The 21,683-nt window shown below is 49.4% G+C and overlaps 1 long non-coding RNA gene across 1 annotated transcript; it reads right to left on the reverse strand.

Annotated features, from left to right (window-relative positions):
* Nucleotides 1-16,768: 16,768 nt before the first annotated feature.
* LOC147762559 (uncharacterized) lies at nucleotides 16,769-21,316 on the reverse strand. The gene is made up of 3 exons (XR_015334105.1): nucleotides 20,941-21,316; nucleotides 17,826-17,900; nucleotides 16,769-17,121 (listed from the first exon to the last, which is right to left on the reverse strand). It is a non-coding gene; the product is annotated as an uncharacterized LOC147762559 (long non-coding RNA).
* Nucleotides 21,317-21,683: the final 367 nt, after the last annotated feature.

Raw genomic sequence — 21,683 nt, forward strand, 5'->3', positions numbered from 1 at the left:
ACATTGGATCAACGTTGAAAACAGGTTGGGGCGTTGAATCGCCGTTGATCTACCTAAATTCAACGTCAAATCAATGTTGATCCAGCCACATTAAAACGCCGTCATAATGTGACGTTGATTCAACGTTGTATTTTGGTCATTGACTCAACGTTGTTGTTTGGTCGTCGTGATGCAAGACATGGATCGTAATTTAAAATATTAATTATTGAAAACGTGACACTATAATGTTTATCAATACTGTAACGAACTTTATCAAAATATTAAAAACGGTGCTTTAAAGTAAAAGTGACAGTTGTTTTGTGTCTTTAGTGAACTAGTGAATTATCTTATCATGTTATTCAGAAATACATTCCAATATACTTCCTTGCAAGGTCAGCTAACACTAGGACGAAGTCGCTGTAAATGTAAAAGTTAACAATGTTGACAGTTCACGGTACCTGTTATAGACAGGTTGAGGTGACCGTGACTTTCATATATATATATATATATATATATATAATTAAACCTTGGAAACCCTAACTTAAAGGCCATACATATACACCCTACATATATTTAGCCATCAAGCGCGTCCTACTGCTAAACACACCCAGGCTAAAAGCGTGTAACATGCTCAGGGGCAAAACATGCTGAGGAGCTAAATGCGTTGAAAAAATGAGACAAAACAGGCACTTAGATGTTTTTACAGTGTAATATAATTGTGTACCTTTGTTTTGTACCAAAAATAAAAACATTCAAGGTCATTTTAATGTCTTTTCATGCAAGAATCTTGTCTAACAACTGATACAATGTTGTTATCTGACGTTGATACAACGTTGTTATTTGACGTTGATCCATCTTTTAAATCCAATAATAATCCAATGTCTTGTCAACGTTATAGTTCAACATTGTTTTAATGTTGAAACAACATGATTTGACCGCTGGGTAATGTCTCCTTCCAATTCGTTATGCTTTTTGTAACTGGCCTCATTAGCCTTCACATTCCAAAAGGCAATTGTTCATTAAATATAAGACCCCAGAACAGTAGTAGGCGTAAGTGGCACTGATGTCAGGCACGCCTACTGCAGCTGTTAGGGAGTAATTAAACAAATGATGTGATTAAACCATGTATTTCAACTTAATTTAGAAATATTTAAATGGCAGATGCAATATTCTGTAAGAATGTTTCATAATTTTCAGCTGTAATTTCAGTTCTCAGGTAAAGAAAAAAAATCATGAGAAGGTACCTCTTCAGCATTGCCCTCTTTTCAACCATTTGGAATAAAGGAATAAGAGGCACAGAAGGCCCACCAGGCACAGGAGGTCCACCAGGCACAGGAGGTCCACCAGGTACTGGAGGCCCACCAGGAACAGGAGGTCCACCAGGAACAGGAGGCCCACCAGGTACAGGAGGTCCACCAGGAACAGGAGGTCCACCAGGAACAGGAGGTCCACCAGGAACAGGAGGCCCACCAGGCACAGGAGGTCCACCAGGCACAGGAGGTCCACCAGGCACAGGAGGTCCACCAGGAACAGGAGGTCCACCTGGTACAGGAGGTCCACCAGGAACAGGAGGTCCACCAGGAACAGGAGGTCCACCAGGAACAGGAGGTCCACCAGGTACTGGAGGCCCACCAGGCACTGGGGGCCCACCAGGTACAGGTGGTCCCCCAGGAACAGGAGGTCCCCCAGGAACAGGAGGTCCACCAGGTACAGGAGGTCCACCAGGTACAGGAGGTCCACCAGGTACAGGAGGTCCCCCAGGAACAGGAGGTCCACCAGGAACAGGTGGTCCACCAGGTACTGAAGGCCCACCAGGCACAGGAGGTCCACCAGGCACAGGTGGTCCACCAGGTACAGGAGGTCCACCAGGTACTGGAGGCCCACCAGGAACAGGAGGTCCACCAGGTACAGGAGGTCCACCAGGCACTGGAGGCCCACCAGGAACAGGAGGTCCACCAGGCACAGGAGGTCCACCAGGTACTGGAGGCCCACCAGGAACAGGAGGTCCACCAGGCACTGGGGGCCCACCAGGTACAGGAGGTCCACCAGGCACAGGAGGTCCACCAGGAACAGGAGGCCCACCAGGTACAGGAGGTCCACCAGGCACAGGAGGTCCACCAGGCACAGGAGGTCCACCAGGAACAGGAGGTCCCCCAGGAACAGGAGGTCCACCAGGTACAGGAGGTCCACCAGGTACAGGAGGTCCACCAGGCACAGGAGGTCCACCAGGCACAGGAGGTCCACCAGGTACAGGAGGCCCACCAGGTACTGGAGGCCCACCAGGAACAGGAGGTCCACCAGGCACAGGAGGCCCACCAGGAACAGGAGGTCCACCAGGCACAGGAGGTCCCCCAGGAACAGGAGGTCCACCAGGTACAGGAGGTCCACCAGGCACTGGGGGCCCACCAGGTACAGGAGGTCCACCAGGCACAGGAGGTCCACCAGGCACAGGAGGCCCACCAGGAACAGGAGGTCCACCAGGTACAGGTGGTCCACCAGGAACAGGAGGTCCCCCAGGAACAGGAGGTCCACCAGGAACAGGAGGTCCACCAGGTACAGGAGGTCCACCAGGTACTGGAGGCCCACCAGGAACAGAAGGTCCACCAGGTACAGGAGGTCCACCAGGTACTGGAGGCCCACCAGGAACAGGAGGTCCACCAGGTACAGGAGGTCCACCAGGTACAGGAGGTCCACCAGGTACTGGAGGCCCACCAGGAACAGGTGGTCCACCAGGCACAGGAGGCCCACCAGGAACAGGAGGTCCACCAGGAACAGGAGGTCCACCAGGTACAGGTGGTCCACCAGGCACAGTAGGTCCCCCAGGAACAGGAGGTCCACCAGGCACAGGAGGTCCACCAGGCACTGGAGGCCCACCAGGAACAGGAGGTCCACCAGGCACTGGAGGCCCACCAGGAACAGGAGGTCCACCAGGCACAGGAGGTCCACCAGGTACTGGAGGCCCACCAGGAACAGGAGGTCCACCAGGCACAGGAGGTCCACCAGGTACTGGAGGCCCACCAGGAACAGGAGGTCCACCAGGCACTGGAGGCCCACCAGGAACAGGAGGTCCACCAGGCACAGGAGGTCCACCAGGTACTGGAGGCCCACCAGGAACAGGAGGTCCACCAGGCACTGGGGGCCCACCAGGTACAGGAGGTCCACCAGGCACAGGAGGTCCACCAGGAACAGGAGGCCCACCAGGTACAGGAGGTCCACCAGGCACAGGAGGTCCACCAGGCACAGGAGGTCCACCAGGAACAGGAGGTCCACCAGGTACTGGAGGCCCACCAGGAACAGGAGGTCCACCAGGCACTGGGGGCCCACCAGGTACAGGAGGTCCACCAGGCACAGGAGGTCCACCAGGTACTGGAGGGCCACCAGGAACAGGAGGCCCACCAGGTACAGGAGGTCCACCAGGAACAGGAGGTCCCCCAGGAACAGGAGGTCCACCAGGAACAGGAGGTCCACCAGGAACAGGAGGCCCACCAGGAACAGGAGGTCCACCAGGCACAGGAGGACCACCAGGCACAGCAGGTCCACCAGGCACAGGAGGTCCACCAGGAACAGGAGGCCCACCAGGTACAGGAGGTCCACCAGGCACAGGAGGTCCACCAGGCACAGGAGGCCCACCAGGAACAGGAGGTCCACCAGGAACAGGAGGTCCACCAGGTACAGGAGGTCCACCAGGAACAGGAGGTCCACCAGGCACAGGAGGTCCACCAGGCACAGGAGGTCCACCAGGAACAGGAGGTCCACCAGGTACTGGAGGCCCACCAGGAACAGGAGGTCCACCAGGCACTGGGGGCCCACCAGGTACAGGAGGTCCACCAGGCACAGGAGGTCCACCAGGTACTGGAGGTCCACCAGGCACTGGGGGCCCACCAGGTACAGGTGGTCCACCAGGAACAGGAGGTCCCCCAGGAACAGGAGGTCCACCAGGTACAGGAGGTCCACCAGGTACAGGAGGTCCACCAGGCACAGGAGGTCCACCAGGCACAGGAGGTCCACCAGGTACAGGAGGCCCACCAGGAACAGGAGGTCCACCAGGCACAGGAGGTCCACCAGGTACTGGAGGCCCACCAGGAACAGGAGGTCCACCAGGCACTGGGGGCCCACCAGGTACAGGAGGTCCACCAGGCACAGGAGGTCCACCAGGAACAGGAGGCCCACCAGGTACAGGAGGTCCACCAGGCACAGGAGGTCCACCAGGCACAGGAGGTCCACCAGGAACAGGAGGTCCACCAGGTACTGGAGGCCCACCAGGAACAGGAGGTCCACCAGGCACTGGGGGCCCACCAGGTACAGGAGGTCCACCAGGCACAGGAGGTCCACCAGGTACTGGAGGTCCACCAGGCACTGGGGGCCCACCAGGTACAGGTGGTCCACCAGGCACTGGGGGCCCACCAGGTACAGGAGGTCCATCAGGCACAGGAGGTCCACCAGGAACAGGAGGCCCACCAGGTACAGGAGGTCCACCAGGCACAGGAGGTCCACCAGGCACAGGAGGTCCACCAGGAACAGGAGGTCCACCAGGTACTGGAGGCCCACCAGGAACAGGAGGTCCACCAGGCACTGGGGGCCCACCAGGTACAGGAGGTCCACCAGGCACAGGAGGTCCACCAGGTACTGGAGGTCCACCAGGCACTGGAGGCCCACCAGGAACAGGAGGTCCACCAGGCACTGGGGGCCCACCAGGAACAGGAGGTCCACCAGGAACAGGAGGTCCACCAGGAACAGGAGGCCCACCAGGAACAGGAGGTCCACCAGGCACAGGAGGACCACCAGGCACAGCAGGTCCACCAGGCACAGGAGGGCCACCAGGAACAGGAGGCCCACCAGGTACAGGAGGTCCACCAGGCACAGGAGGTCCACCAGGCACAGGAGGTCCACCAGGTACTGGAGGTCCACCAGGCACTGGGGGCCCACCAGGTACAGGTGGTCCACCAGGAACAGGAGGTCCCCCAGGAACAGGAGGTCCACCAGGAACAGGAGGTCCACCAGGAACAGGAGGTCCACCAGGAACAGGAGGTCCACCAGGCACAGGAGGACCACCAGGCACAGCAGGTCCACCAGGCACAGGAGGGCCACCAGGAACAGGAGGCCCACCAGGTACAGGAGGTCCACCAGGCACAGGAGGTCCACCAGGTACAGCAGGTCCACCAGGCACAGGAGGGCCACCAGGAACAGGAGGTCCACCAGGTACAGGAGGTCCACCAGGTACGGGAGGTCCACCAGGTACTGGAGGCCCACCAGGAACAGGAGGTCCACCAGGCACAGGAGGCCCACCAGGCACAGGAGGTCCACCAGGAACAGTAGGTCCACCAGGCACAGGAGGCCCACCAGGAACAGGAGGTCCACCAGGAACAGGAGGTCCACCAGGAACAGGAGGTCCACCAGGTACAGGAGGTCCACCAGGAACAGGAGGTCCACCAGGTACAGGAGGCCCACCAGGAACAGGAGGTCCACCAGGAACAGGAGGTCCACCAGGCACAGGAGGCCCACCAGGAACAGGAGGTCCACCAGGTACAGGAGGCCCACCAGGAACAGGAGGTCCACCAGGTACTGGAGGCCCACCAGGAACAGGAGGTCCACCAGGTACAGGAGGCCCACCAGGAACAGGAGGTCCACCAGGTACAGGTGGTCCACCAGGCACAGGAGGTCCCCCAGGAACAGGAGGTCCACCAGGAACAGGAGGTCCACCAGGAACAGGAGGTCCACCAGGAACAGGAGGTCCACCAGGCACAGGAGGACCACCAGGCACAGCAGGTCCACCAGGCACAGGAGGGCCACCAGGAACAGGAGGCCCACCAGGTACAGGAGGTCCACCAGGCACAGGAGGTCCACCAGGTACAGCAGGTCCACCAGGCACAGGAGGGCCACCAGGAACAGGAGGCCCACCAGGTACAGGAGGTCCACCAGGTACGGGAGGTCCACCAGGTACTGGAGGCCCACCAGGAACAGGAGGTCCACCAGGCACAGGAGGCCCACCAGGCACAGGAGGTCCACCAGGAACAGGAGGTCCACCAGGCACAGGAGGCCCACCAGGAACAGGAGGTCCACCAGGAACAGGAGGTCCACCAGGAACAGGAGGTCCACCAGGTACAGGAGGTCCACCAGGAACAGGAGGTCCACCAGGTACAGGAGGCCCACCAGGAACAGGAGGTCCACCAGGTACAGGTGGTCCACCAGGCACAGGAGGTCCCCCAGGAACAGGAGGTCCACCAGGCACAGGAGGCCCACCAGGAACAGGAGGTCCACCAGGTACTGGAGGCCCACCAGGAACAGGAGGTCCACCAGGTACAGGAGGCCCACCAGGAACAGGAGGTCCACCAGGTACAGGTGGTCCACCAGGCACAGGAGGTCCCCCAGGAACAGGAGGTCCACCAGGCACAGGAGGCCCACCAGGAACAGGAGGTCCACCAGGTACAGGAGGCCCACCAGGAACAGGAGGTCCACCAGGTACAGGTGGTCCACCAGGCACAGGAGGTCCCCCAGGAACAGGAGGTCCACCAGGCACAGGAGGCCCACCAGGAACAGGAGGTCCACCAGGTACTGGAGGCCCACCAGGAACAGGAGGTCCACCAGGTACAGGAGGCCCACCAGGAACAGGAGGTCCACCAGGTACAGGTGGTCCACCAGGCACAGGAGGTCCCCCAGGAACAGGAGGTCCACCAGGCACAGGAGGCCCACCAGGAACAGGAGGTCCACCAGGAACAGGAGGTCCACCAGGCACAGGAGGACCACCAGGTACAGGAGGTCCACCAGGAACAGGAGGTCCACCAGGAACAGGAGGCCCACCAGGTACAGGAGGTCCACCAGGCACAGGAGGTCCACCAGGTACTGGAGGCCCACCAGGTACAGGAGGTCCACCAGGCACAGGAGGTCCACCAGGTACTGGAGGCCCAACAGGTACAGGAGGACCACCAGGCACAGGAGGCCCACCAGGAACAGGAGGTCCACCAGGTAATTCGCAATCAGTTGTCTGACTGCTGCAGCCACAGTCATAAATTGTTAAGTTACATCTCGATTAGATTACTGCAACTGCATTTTATATGGTTGTCCAAAGAAACAAATTGCCAGACTGCAGCACATTCAAAATATTTTGGCCAGATTATTAACTCGGACATCCACAAGCACGTCTCCCAAGTTTTAAAAAGTTTACACTGGCTACCTCTACAAGCCAGAATTTTATTCAAAATTTTAGTTTTTACTCACGATACTTTTCATGGATTGGCACCAATCTACATCAATGAATTAGTTAGTCACTATGTTCCAATGCGAAATCTGCGGTCTGTAGACCAATTGCTACTCAACCCAGTAAAAATGCAATTAAAAACCTACGGTGACATATCTTTTAAAGCTGCAGGTCCAAAGGAATGGAATCTATTACCGCTGGAAATCCGAGCAATTCAGTCTACCAAACATTTAAAAAAAGAACTCAAAACATACCTTTTTTAGGAAATATTTTGATTAACTCTTAATTGGTTTTATCAATCTTGTATTAATTGCATTTAATTGTATGGAATAATGGCTGTTTTACCTAGATTTTATTTATGATATTTTATGTAGTATTATTTATGATATTTTATGTAAAGTCTACTGAACTTTTTAAAAGATTTTAGACTTAAAATAAATTTATTATTATTAGGCACAGGAGGTCCACCAGGTACAGGAGGTCCACCAGGCACAGGAGGTCCACCAGGTACAGGAGGCCCACCAGGAACAGGAGGTCCACCAGGTACAGGAGGCCCACCAGGAACAGGAGGTCCACCAGGTACAGGAGGTCCACCAGGAACAGGAGGTCCACCAGGTACTGGAGGCCCACCAGGAACAGGAGGTCCACCAGGTACAGGTGGCCCACCAGGAACAGGAGGTCCACCAGGTACAGGTGGTCCACCAGGCACAGGAGGTCCCCCAGGAACAGGAGGTCCACCAGGCACAGGAGGTCCACCAGGTACTGGAGGCCCACCAGGAACAGGAGGTCCACCAGGCACAGGAGGACCACCAGGCACAGTAGGTCCACCAGGCACAGGAGGGCCACCAGGAACAGGAGGCCCACCAGGTACAGGAGGTCCACCAGGCACAGGAGGTCCACCAGGTACTGGAGGCCCACCAGGAACAGCAGGTCCACCAGGCACAGGAGGCCCACCAGGAACAGGAGGTCCACCAGGTACAGGTGGTCCACCAGGAACAGGAGGCCCACCAGGAACAGGAGGCCCACCAGGAACAGGAGGTCCACCAGGAACAGGAGGCCCACCAGGAACAGGAGGTCCACCAGGAACAGGAGGTCCACCAGGAACAGGAGGTCCACCAGGAACAGGAGGCCCACCAGGAACAGGAGGTCCACCAGGTACAGGAGGTCCACCAGGAACAGGAGGTCCACCAGGCACAGGAGGCCCACCAGGTACAGGAGGTCCACCAGGAACAGGAGGTCCACCAGGAACAGGAGGTCCACCAGGCACAGGAGGTCCACCAGGTACAGGAGGTCCACCAGGAACAGGAGGCCCACCAGGTACAGGAGGTCCACCAGGAACAGGAGGTCCACCAGGAACAGGAGGTCCACCAGGCACAGGAGGTCCACCAGGTACTGGAGGCCCACCAGGTACAGGAGGTCCACCAGGCACAGGAGGACCACCAGGTACTGGAGGCCCACCAGGTACAGGAGGACCACCAGGCACAGGAGGCCCACCAGGAACAGGAGGTCCACCAGGTAATTCGCAATCAGTTGTCTGACTGCTGCAGCCACAGTCATAAATTGTTTAGTTACATCTCGATTAGATAACTGCAACTCCATTTTATACGGTTGTCCAAAGAAACAAATTGCCAGACTGCAGCACATTCAAAATATTTCGTCCAGATTATTAACTCGGACATCCACAAGCAAACACGTCTCCCAAGTTTTAAAAAGTTTACACTGGCTACCTCTACAAGCCAGAATTTTATTCAAAATTTTAGTTTTTACTCACGATGCTTTTTATGGATTGGCACCAATCTACATCAATGAATTAGTTAGTCACTATGTTCCAATGCGAAATCTGCGGTCTGTAGACCAATTGCTACTCAACCCAGTAAAAATGCAATTAAAAACCTATGGTGACATATGTTTTAAAGCTGCAGGTCTAAAGGAATGGAATCTATTACCGCTGGAAATCCGAGCAATTCAGTCTACCAAACATTTTAAAAAAGAACTCAAAACATACCTTTTTTAGGAAATATTTTGATTAACTCTTAATTGGTTTTATCAATCTTGTATTAATTGCATTTAATTGTATGGAATAATGGCTGTTTTACCTAGATTTTATTTATGATATTTTATGTAGTATTATTTATGATATTTTATGTAAAGTCTACTGAACATTTTAAAAGGATTTTAGACTTAAAATAAATTTATTATTATTAGGCACAGGAGGTCCACCAGGTACAGGAGGTCCACCAGGTACTGGAGGTCCACCAGGTACAGGAGGTCCACAAGGTACTGGAGGCCCACCAGGAACAGGAGGTCCACCAGGCACAGGAGGCCCACCAGGAACAGGAGGTCCACCAGGAACAGGAGGTCCACCAGGTACTGGAGGCCCACCAGGAACAGGAGGTCCACCAGGCACTGGGGGCCCACCAGGAACAGGAGGTCCACCAGGCACAGGAGGTCCACCAGGTACTGGAGGCCCACCAGGAACAGGAGGTCCACCAGGTACAGGTGGTCCACCAGGAACAGGAGGTCCCCCAGGAACAGGAGGTCCACCAGGAACAGGAGGTCCCCCAGGAACAGGAGGTCCACCAGGAACAGGAGGTCCACCAGGTACTGGAGGCCCACCAGGCACAGGAGGTCCACCAGGCACAGGAGGTCCACCAGGAACAGGAGGTCCACCAGGTACTGGAGGCCCACCAGGAACAGGAGGTCCACCAGGCACTGGGGGCCCACCAGGAACAGGAGGTCCACCAGGCACAGGAGGTCCACCAGGTACTGGAGGCCCACCAGGAACAGGAGGGCCACCAGGCACAGGAGGACCACCAGGTACAGCAGGTCCACCAGGCACAGGAGGGCCACCAGGAACAGGAGGTCCACCAGGTACAGGAGGTCCACCAGGCACAGGAGGTCCACCAGGTACTGGAGGCCCACCAGGTACAGGAGGTCCACCAGGCACAGGAGGACCACCAGGTACTGGAGGCCCACCAGGTACAGGAGGACCACCAGGCACAGGAGGCCCACCAGGAACAGGAGGTCCACCAGGTAATTCGCAATCAGTTGTCTGACTGCTGCAGCCACAGTCATAAATTGTTTAGTTACATCTCGATTAGATAACTGCAACTCCATTTTATACGGTTGTCCAAAGAAACAAATTGCCAGACTGCAGCACATTCAAAATATTTCGTCCAGATTATTAACTCGGACATCCACAAGCAAACACGTCTCCCAAGTTTTAAAAAGTTTACACTGGCTACCTCTACAAGCCAGAATTTTATTCAAAATTTTAGTTTTTACTCACGATGCTTTTTATGGATTGGCACCAATCTACATCAATGAATTAGTTAGTCACTATGTTCCAATGCGAAATCTGCGGTCTGTAGACCAATTGCTACTCAACCCAGTAAAAATGCAATTAAAAACCTATGGTGACATATGTTTTAAAGCTGCAGGTCTAAAGGAATGGAATCTATTACCGCTGGAAATCCGAGCAATTCAGTCTACCAAACATTTTAAAAAAGAACTCAAAACATACCTTTTTTAGGAAATATTTTGATTAACTCTTAATTGGTTTTATCAATCTTGTATTAATTGCATTTAATTGTATGGAATAATGGCTGTTTTACTTAGATTTTATTTATGATATTTTATGTAGTATTATTTATGATATTTTATGTAAAGTCTACTGAACATTTTAAAAGGATTTTAGACTTAAAATAAATTTATTATTATTAGGCACAGGAGGTCCACCAGGTACAGGAGGTCCACCAGGTACAGGAGGTCCACCAGGAACAGCAGGTCCACCAGGCACAGGAGGGCCACCAGGAACAGGAGGCCCACCAGGTACAGGAGGTCCACCAGGCACAGGAGGTCCACCAGGTACAGCAGGTCCACCAGGCACAGGAGGGCCACCAGGAACAGGAGGCCCACCAGGTACAGGAGGTCCACCAGGTACGGGAGGTCCACCAGGTACTGGAGGCCCACCAGGAACAGGAGGTCCACCAGGCACAGGAGGCCCACCAGGCACAGGAGGTCCACCAGGAACAGGAGGTCCACCAGGCACAGGAGGCCCACCAGGAACAGGAGGTCCACCAGGAACAGGAGGTCCACCAGGAACAGGAGGTCCACCAGGTACAGGAGGTCCACCAGGAACAGGAGGTCCACCAGGTACAGGAGGCCCACCAGGAACAGGAGGTCCACCAGGTACAGGTGGTCCACCAGGCACAGGAGGTCCCCCAGGAACAGGAGGTCCACCAGGCACAGGAGGCCCACCAGGAACAGGAGGTCCACCAGGTACTGGAGGCCCACCAGGAACAGGAGGTCCACCAGGTACAGGAGGCCCACCAGGAACAGGAGGTCCACCAGGTACAGGTGGTCCACCAGGCACAGGAGGTCCACCAGGCACAGGAGGCCCACCAGGAACAGGAGGTCCACCAGGAACAGGAGGTCCACCAGGCACAGGAGGACCACCAGGTACAGGAGGTCCACCAGGAACAGGAGGTCCACCAGGAACAGGAGGCCCACCAGGTACAGGAGGTCCACCAGGCACAGGAGGTCCACCAGGTACTGGAGGCCCACCAGGTACAGGAGGTCCACCAGGCACAGGAGGTCCACCAGGTACTGGAGGCCCACCAGGTACAGGAGGACCACCAGGCACAGGAGGCCCACCAGGAACAGGAGGTCCACCAGGTAATTCACAATCAGTTGTCTGACTGCTGCAGCCACAGTCATAAATTGTTAAGTTACATCTCGATTAGATTACTGCAACTGCATTTTATACGGTTGTCCAAAGAAACAAATTGCCAGACTGCAGCACATTCAAAATATTTTGGCCAGATTATTAACTCGGACATCCACAAGCAAACACGTCTCCCAAGTTTTAAAAAGTTTACACTGGCTACCTCTACAAGACAGAATTTTATTCAAAATTTTAGTTTTTACTCACGATACTTTTCATGGATTGGCACCAATCTACATCAATGAATTAGTTAGTCACTATGTTCCAATGCGAAATCTGCGGTCTGTAGACCAATTGCTACTCAACCCAGTAAAAATGCAATTAAAAACCTACGGTGACATATCTTTTAAAGCTGCAGGTCCAAAGGAATGGAATCTATTACCGCTGGAAATCCGAGCAATTCAGTCTACCAAACATTTAAAAAAAGAACTCAAAACATACCTTTTTTAGGAAATATTTTGATTAACTCTTAATTGGTTTTATCAATCTTGTATTAATTGCATTTAATTGTATGGAATAATGGCTGTTTTACCTAGATTTTATTTATGATATTTTATGTAGTATTATTTATGATATTTTATGTAAAGTCTACTGAACATTTTAAAAGATTTTAGACTTAAAATAAATTTATTATTATTAGGCACAGGAGGTCCACCAGGTACAGGAGGTCCACCAGGTACAGGAGGTCCACCAGGTACTGGAGGCCCACCAGGAACAGGAGGTCCACCAGGCACAGGAGGCCCACCAGGAACAGGAGGTCCACCAGGCACAGGAGGTCCACCAGGTACTGGAGGCCCACCAGGAACAGGAGGTCCACCAGGCACAGGAGGCCCACCAGGAACAGGAGGTCCACCAGGCACAGGAGGTCCACCAGGCACAGGAGGTCCACCAGGCACTGGAGGCCCACCAGGTACAGGAGGTCCACCAGGTACTGGAGGCCCACCAGGAACAGGAGGTCCACCAGGCACAGGAGGTCCACCAGGAACAGGAGGCCCACCAGGTACAGGAGGTCCACCAGGCACAGGAGGTCCACCAGGTACAGGAGGTCCACCAGGAACAGGAGGTCCACCAGGCACAGGAGGACCACCAGGTACAGCAGGTCCACCAGGCACAGGAGGGCCACCAGGCACAGGAGGACCACCAGGTACAGCAGGTCCACCAGGCACAGGAGGGCCACCAGGAACAGGAGGACCACCAGGCACAGGAGGTCCACCAGGTACTGGAGGCCCACCAGGTACAGGAGGACCACCAGGCACAGGAGGCCCACCAGGAACAGGAGGTCCACCAGGTAATTCGCAATCAGTTGTCTGACTGCTGCAGCCACAGTCATAAATTGTTTAGTTACATCTCGATTAGATTACTGCAACTCCATTTTATACGGTTGTCCAAAGAAACAAATTGCCAGACTGCAGCACATTCAAAATATTTCGGCCAGATTATTAACTCCGACATCCACAAGCAAACACGTCTCCCAAGTTTTAAAAAGTTTACACTGGCTACCTCTACAAGCCAGAATTTTATTCAAAATTTTAGTTTTTACTCACGATGCTTTTTATGGATTGGCACCAATCTACATCAATGAATTAGTTAGTCACTATGTTCCAATGCGAAATCTGCGGTCTGTAGACCAATTGCTACTCAACCCAGTAAAAATGCAATTAAAAACCTACGGTGACATATCTTTTAAAGCTGCAGGTCCAAAGGAATGGAATCTATTACCGCTGGAAATCCGAGCAATTCAGTCTACCAAAAATTTTTAAAAAGAACTCAAAACATACCTTTTTTAGGAAATATTTTGATTAACTCTTAATTGGTTTTATACATCTTGTATTAATTGCATTTAATTGTATGGAATAATGGCTGTTTTACCTAGATTTTATTTATGATATTTTATGTAGTATTATTTATGATATTTTATGTAAAGTCTACTGAACATTTTAAAAGGATTTTAGACTTAAAATAAATTTATTATTATTAGGCACAGGAGGTCCACCAGGTACAGGAGGTCCACCAGGTACAGGAGGTCCACCAGGTACTGGAGGCCCACCAGGAACAGGAGGTCCACCAGGCACAGGAGGTCCACCAGGTACTGGAGGCCCACCAGGTACTGGAGGTCCACCAGGCACAGGAGGCCCACCAGGAACAGGAGGTCCACCAGGTAATTCGCAATCAGTTGTCTGACTCTGTTGCAGCCACAGTCATAAATTGTTTAGTTACATCTCGATTAGATTACTGCAACTCCATTTTATACAGTTGTCCAAAGAAACAAATTGTCAGACTGCAGCATATTCAAAATATTTCGTCCAGATTATTAACTCGGACATCCACAAGCAAACACGTCTCCCAAGTTTTAAAAAGTTTACACTGGCTACCTCTACAAGCCAGAATTTTATTCAAATTTTTAGTTTTTACTCACGATGCTTTTTATGGATTGGCACCAATCTACATCAATGAATTAGTTAGTCACTATGTTCCAATGCGAAATCTGCGGTCTGTAGACCAATTGCTACTCAACCCAGTAAAAATGCAATTAAAAACCTATGGTGACATATGTTTTAAAGCTGCAGGTCTAAAGGAATGGAATCTATTACCGCTGGAAATCCGAGCAATTCAGTCTACCAAACATTTTAAAAAAGAACTCAAAACATACCTTTTTTAGGAAATATTTTGATTAACTCTTAATTGGTTTTATCAATCTTGTATTAATTGCATTTAATTGTATGGAATAATGGCTGTTTTACCTAGATTTTATTTATGATATTTTATGTAGTATTATTTATGATATTTTATGTAAAGTCTACTGAACATTTTAAAAGGATTTTAGACTTAAAATAAATTTATTATTATTAGGCACAGGAGGTCCACCAGGTACAGGAGGTCCACCAGGTACTGGAGGTCCACCAGGTACAGGAGGTCCACCAGGTACTGGAGGCCCACCAGGAACAGGAGGTCCACCAGGCACAGGAGGCCCACCAGGAACAGGAGGTCCACCAGGAACAGGAGGTCCACCAGGTACTGGAGGCCCACCAGGAACAGGAGGTCCACCAGGCACTGGGGGCCCACCAGGAACAGGAGGTCCACCAGGCACAGGAGGTCCACCAGGTACTGGAGGCCCACCAGGAACAGGAGGTCCACCAGGTACAGGTGGTCCACCAGGAACAGGAGGTCCCCCAGGAACAGGAGGTCCACCAGGAACAGGAGGTCCCCCAGGAACAGGAGGTCCACCAGGAACAGGAGGTCCACCAGGTACTGGAGGCCCACCAGGCACAGGAGGTCCACCAGGCACAGGAGGTCCACCAGGAACAGGAGGTCCACCAGGTACTGGAGGCCCACCAGGAACAGGAGGTCCACCAGGCACTGGGGGCCCACCAGGAACAGGAGGTCCACCAGGCACAGGAGGTCCACCAGGTACTGGAGGCCCACCAGGAACAGGAGGGCCACCAGGCACAGGAGGACCACCAGGTACAGCAGGTCCACCAGGCACAGGAGGGCCACCAGGAACAGGAGGTCCACCAGGTACAGGAGGTCCACCAGGCACAGGAGGTCCACCAGGTACTGGAGGCCCACCAGGTACAGGAGGTCCACCAGGCACAGGAGGACCACCAGGTACTGGAGGCCCACCAGGTACAGGAGGACCACCAGGCACAGGAGGTCCACCAGGAACAGGAGGTCCACCAGGTAATTCGCAATCAGTTGTCTGACTGCTGCAGCCACAGTCATAAATTGTTTAGTTACATCTCGATTAGATAACTGCAACTCCATTTTATACGGTTGTCCAAAGAAACAAATTGCCAGACTGCAGCACATTCAAAATATTTCGTCCAGATTATTAACTCGGACATCCACAAGCAAACACGTCTCCCAAGTTTTAAAAAGTTTACACTGGCTACCTCTACAAGCCACCCAGATAGCAAAGAGTGGTCGCGCCAACGTCGGCCCGACGACTTTGCCTCCGTCGGGCCAACGTTGGCAGACGACGTCGGTTCGAAGTCGGCGTGTCCGGCGGCCCGCCGTCGGCCCACCGGTGGTCTGCCACCCTTTTGCCAACGTCGCACCGACGCTGGGCCGACGTCATTATGGATAAACGGCGGTCAGCCGCTGTCATGCCGACAATTTGCCAACTTCGCGCCAACGTCGGGCCAACGTCGTTATGAGCTATTACTACCGGCGGTTAGCCGCTGTTATGCCGACCTTTTGCCGACGTCGCGCCAACGTTGGGCCAATGTCGTTATGAGCTATTACTATCGGCGGTTAGCCGCTGTTATGCCAACGGTGCCACCTTCTTGCCAACTTCGCGCCAACGTCGTTAACCATCGTTTTACCACCGTTATGCAAATAATGCCGTTCTTTAATTAGCCAATGTTATTATGGACTCTCCATGGTCAGCCAGCTATGACTCAATTGGCGAACGTTGGCAATAGGGTAGCAGCGGCGTTTCTTCGTAATAACCCTCTCACTGAAGTGAAAAAGTCCCGTTGGCCTAAAAGATAATAATAATAACAACTTGAATCATGTTTTGTGAAGAAACATCTTTATAAATCTGAGTGAGTTAATAACGATAATTCAATTAATTATTGAAAATAAATATTATTACTGATGTATCTCTAAAGATCTACTTTACAGATGTCATATATAATCCAAGCTTTCGGTCCCTAGGCCTTCTATAGAGACATTAAAAAAATGGCGAAGAAAAACTCCTGGGGTATGTGGCGTCGATGATGTATTAAAGGCACGCGATGCTGCAAAAGCGTCCTAAACGCTAAACGTAACATATAAAAAATCAATATTCATTTAAGAAACTATTGTCCCTACTGAGTCCATTATTCAAGGTGTCTAGTGTTCTAATACATTTCTGTACGGCGATCCGTCTTTGCCTAGTGTCGTTTTCTTTTAAGACGGTGACGGTGATGCCTTTAGCTGAGTGTTGTGTTGTCCCACAGGCACGAAGAGGTTTTTGTTGTTTATAGGGCAGCGGTGGTGTCTAATTCTGTCTTTTAATTTCTGCCTCGTTTCCCCGACGTACATTTGATGGCATTGTTAACATCATATCAAATAGATGACGCTCTGTGAGTCGCAAGATTTGCAGCATATCTTTGACTACGACACTACGCTGGAAAGAAGTGACTGTGGCCTTAATTCCCACACGGGACGAAGAGGAATGATGATGATGACTAAGATTCATCTGAGGAACTCTGCTGCGGCGCCTGGGCTGCTTCTCTCTCTGTGAAGAGAATAGAAAAATATAAAAACTCACACTTAATCTAATAAAACATACAAAATTCACCGTTAATATCATATGTTATTTCACTGATATGCAAAATAAAAAACGGCTAAGAAGACAACTGAAACCAAGCTTAAGGAATCTAGCATGATACTGATCCACGTTTCTCTAACTATTATTTTTCTATTTGCGATGTGAAATGTTCTAAACTTTATGAGGTCAGGGACAGACAGGTTAGTTTTGTACGCTCGATTTTGGCCGCAACGAATCAACAATCCATGTTTCTCTATCGTATTATTGAACCGTTGGTTTCAGTTGTCTTCTAATGACTTATTTCCTAGTTCGCATCCAATCCACCCGCGCTTATTCGTAATGTTGCATATTGAAATGAAGTTGTTAATGTATACTTTGAAATGTAGACGAAATAATGTAATTATTTTCCAGGGAAGTGGTTACTCTGCTAAATTTATTACCCTTCTTCTTCTCCAGCCTCCTCCTTCTACCCCCATCCCTGTCACTAGTTACATATATTTTAAGAAGAATAATGTACTAAATTCCAGAAGAGAGTAGCAGGCAAGAAGTAGGCTAAATTAATTTCTTAGTTGTTTACTACTTAATCCATTGATAGGGATGATATAAGTTAAACTACTGCATCTTACCATGGCAATGACACACTGAAGCACTTTAACTATATACACACATACCTTTCAAGTGTATTTTCTTGTGAGGATTGACTGCTCAACACAGGCGACAAATAGGTAGTAATGCATGATGGAAGACTATAAGAGAAATATGAGATACATATTAAGTGTGGCTTTGTAATGTGCACAAAATGCCTTGTCTAATTATGAGCCTAAACCAAAAAAAAAAAAAAAACATTATTATCCCAGCAGGCAAATCAACATTGAATCAATGTTGAATCAACATTGATGGTCAACGTTGAAATGATGTTGATATGACGTTGACTATGAAAGTTGACTCAACGTTGAACCATCAAGGTTGAATCAACCTTGAGGTATCAATGTTGAATCAACATTGACGGTCAATGTTGAAACTATGTTGATATGACGTTGACTATGAAAGTTGACTCAACGTTGAACCATCAAGGTTGAATCAACCTTGAGGTCTCAATGTTGAATCAATGTTGACGGTCAACGTTGAAACTGTTGATATGACGTTGACTATGAAAGTTGAATCAACGTTGAACCATCAAGGTTGAATCAACCTTGAGGTTTCAATGTTGAATCAACGTTGAAAGTCAACGTTGAAACTATGTTGATGTGACGTTGACTATGAAAGTTGACTCAACGTTGAACCATCAAGGTTGAATCAACCTTGAGGTATCAATGTTGAATCAACGTTGACAGTCAACATTGAAACTTTGTTGATATGACGTTGACTATGAAAGTTGAATCAACGTTGAACCATCAAGGTTGAATCAACCTTGAACCATCATGGTTGAAACAACCCTGACGTATCAATGTTGAATCAACATTGATACCTCAATGTTGAATCAATGTTGAAATAAAGTTGAATTTGAAAATTGAATTAACGTTGATATATCAATTAGGCTATCAGGATATTTGATTGAAATTTGCCTGATGGCTGAAGGTGTTCTCCAAGATATTAACCATTTCTTGAAATAAAAAGACTCAGATCTGAAAAGGGGGGGAAATTAGGAAAATTACCTACAAAAAAAGGTAATTTCGGAAGAAAAGGGGGGTGGGGTCCAGACCCCGGGACCGGCCCCTGTATCCACCTATGGGTCGTCAGATTCTTTTAAAACTTTCCAGTTTGATGCTCAGTGTTACGGACCAAAACAGCCCGAACATAAAAAAACACAAACAAACTAACTTTACTATGAATATAATATATTTCAAACAATGAACATACACTACATAAACTAACTACATGTAATACTATCATGTTGCATAAACTTTAACATTTGTCAAATTCAGTTAAATTCTAACAGATTCATAGACAGTTAAGTTTTGAAGATGCAATGTCACAGTTTTACGAGTCCTTTTCTGTTAAACGTTCCTCCTGATAGTGTGGGGTTTTGAAGACGCAATGTCACCGTTTTCCATGTCCATTTCTGTTGAACGATCCTCCTGATAGTGTGGGGTTTTGAAGACGAAATGTCACCGTTTTCTATGTCCTTATCTGTTGAACGATCCTCCTGATAGTGTGGCCTCACAAAGTACTGTTAATAAAGTACAGTTTTTGTACTGTAAAAGTGTTACACACTGTCCACACTCACTTGTTGCATCAGTTCATGTTATCCGGGGTCACGCACTTAATAACAGTCCCGCACTTCATTTACATTATACAAGTATGCAGTCACATACGGTAATTACTCATAAAAATTAAACAACAAATTAGCTTTACTAAAATAATTTTAATGTCACATCAGGTAGCTAAGATAATTTTAAGAATACAAAAACAAAGAGTCACCAGTCTAATTTTTTTCTCACAGCTAACTTAAATTTCCAGAAAAACAGGCATTTTTGGCTTTTTCAAGCTTTTTCTTCAACCTTGAGTAAAATTTTGTCAATTTGCCATGAGGTAAGGCTGGTGACCCTATGTTTTTTTTTTCTTTTTCTTAAAGATAACCTGTGGAAAGTTTTAAAAAAACTGACGACCGCTTTTTTCACAAAATTAATTTTAATGAAAAAGGGGTAAAACAAGTGTTTTATGAGGGGTAATTACCCCTATGCATACCTCTCTAGTGAGATAATCATTTAAAACTATTATCAAGGTTATGATTAAGGTTATAAAGTTAAGGTTGGCCCAATGTTGAGATCCAGTTGATATGTCAACAATGACAAAGGGTTTACAAACACAGGTTGATTCAATGTTGAAATCCTGTTGATCTATCAACATTGAAAACTGATTGACAAAGAAAGGTAAAATCAATGTTGAGACCCTGTTGATCTATCAACATTGACAATTGGTTGACAAGAAAAGGTTGATTCAATGTTGAAATCCTGTTGATGTATCAACATTGACAATTGATTGACAAAGAAAGGTTAAATCAATGTTGAGACCCTGTTGATCTATCAACATTGACAATTGGTTGACAAGAAAAGGTTGATTCAATGTTGAGATCTTGTTGATCTATCAATATTGATGGATCAACATCATCTCAACCTATCCTCAATGTTGAATCAACGTTGAGTGCCCGCTGGGATATCATACCCTGTGGGTATTTGACTAAACATCTAGAAAAAAATTCAATTTAAACTTCCCCCCCCCCCCTCCCTAAAAAAAACCACCTCTGGATATTTTAGGTTAGCCTACTGAGGTCCATTTTTGAACAGAAAACCTGTAAAAATCTGAGTGGACATTATACCCCTTAATGCTAAACTCAGTTTGGAATGTATGCCATAAGGTTTATCCAGTGTTAAACCCATGCTGACATTATAAGTTTACATGTTAGTATCATGCAGCCTTGCTATATACCCCTATTATATAAGCATTTCAAATTAAACTAGAGAAAATATAAACAATATATACTCCTAAGTACAAAAAAAGTACTAGAACGTTGCTCATTCACATTTATAAATTGTCTATACATGAAATGTGGTAATTGAAATGTCTTTCAAAGCATAAAAGAATTTGAGCGGGAAAATCTTTTTAGCCGCCGGAAACCCAACGTCGCCCCGACGTTGGTTCAAAGGTGGCATGCAGCGCGCCAACTGCCTGCAGCTACGACTAACAAATTATTGACAGATTTGCTTGTTTTCGTTAATTCATCTACAACAAATAAACCTCCACCTATAGTACGAAAAACATAAACACTTTAAAGTAAATACTTACCTAACAATTTGGTGCAAAATACGGAAAATATGAAATAACCGTCAAGTGCACTTGCAACGATCTATGGCCGCTTAGTGTGGGTGACCTCGATTTGAAATTGGCCGCTTAGTGCAAATCAAGCACAGCTGGTGAGCCACCGTTATACCGACGTCGGGCCGACGGCGTGAAGCAGTCGTCGGCCCGACGTCGGGTCACCAGTAGTGGCCCGACGCACAGCTGATGAGCCACCGTTATACCGACGTCGGGCCGACGGCGTGAAGCAGTCGTCGGCCCGACGTCGGGTCACTAGTAGTGGCCCGACGTCGGCCCGACAACGACTGCCGACCGCGACCGTGCCGACCAATGCCGACGTCGGCCCGACCGCTCATTGCTATCTGGGCAGAATTTTATTCAAAATTTTAGTTTTTACTCACGATGCTTTTTATGGATTGGCACCAATCTACATCAATGAATTAGTTAGTCACTATGTTCCAATGCGAAATCTGCGGTCTGTAGACCAATTGCTACTCAACCCAGTAAAAATGCAATTAAAAACCTATGGTGACATATGTTTTAAAGCTGCAGGTCTAAAGGAATGGAATCTATTACCGCTGGAAATCCGAGCAATTCAGTCTACCAAACATTTTAAAAAAGAACTCAAAACATACCTTTTTTAGGAAATATTTTGATTAACTCTTAATTGGTTTTATCAATCTTGTATTAATTGCATTTAATTGTATGGAATAATGGCTGTTTTACCTAGA

Source organism: Lingula anatina, chromosome 4, assembly GCF_051362555.1.
Source record: "Lingula anatina isolate TDL-2025a chromosome 4, LinAna3.0, whole genome shotgun sequence".
NCBI lineage: Eukaryota > Metazoa > Brachiopoda > Lingulata > Lingulida > Lingulidae > Lingula > Lingula anatina.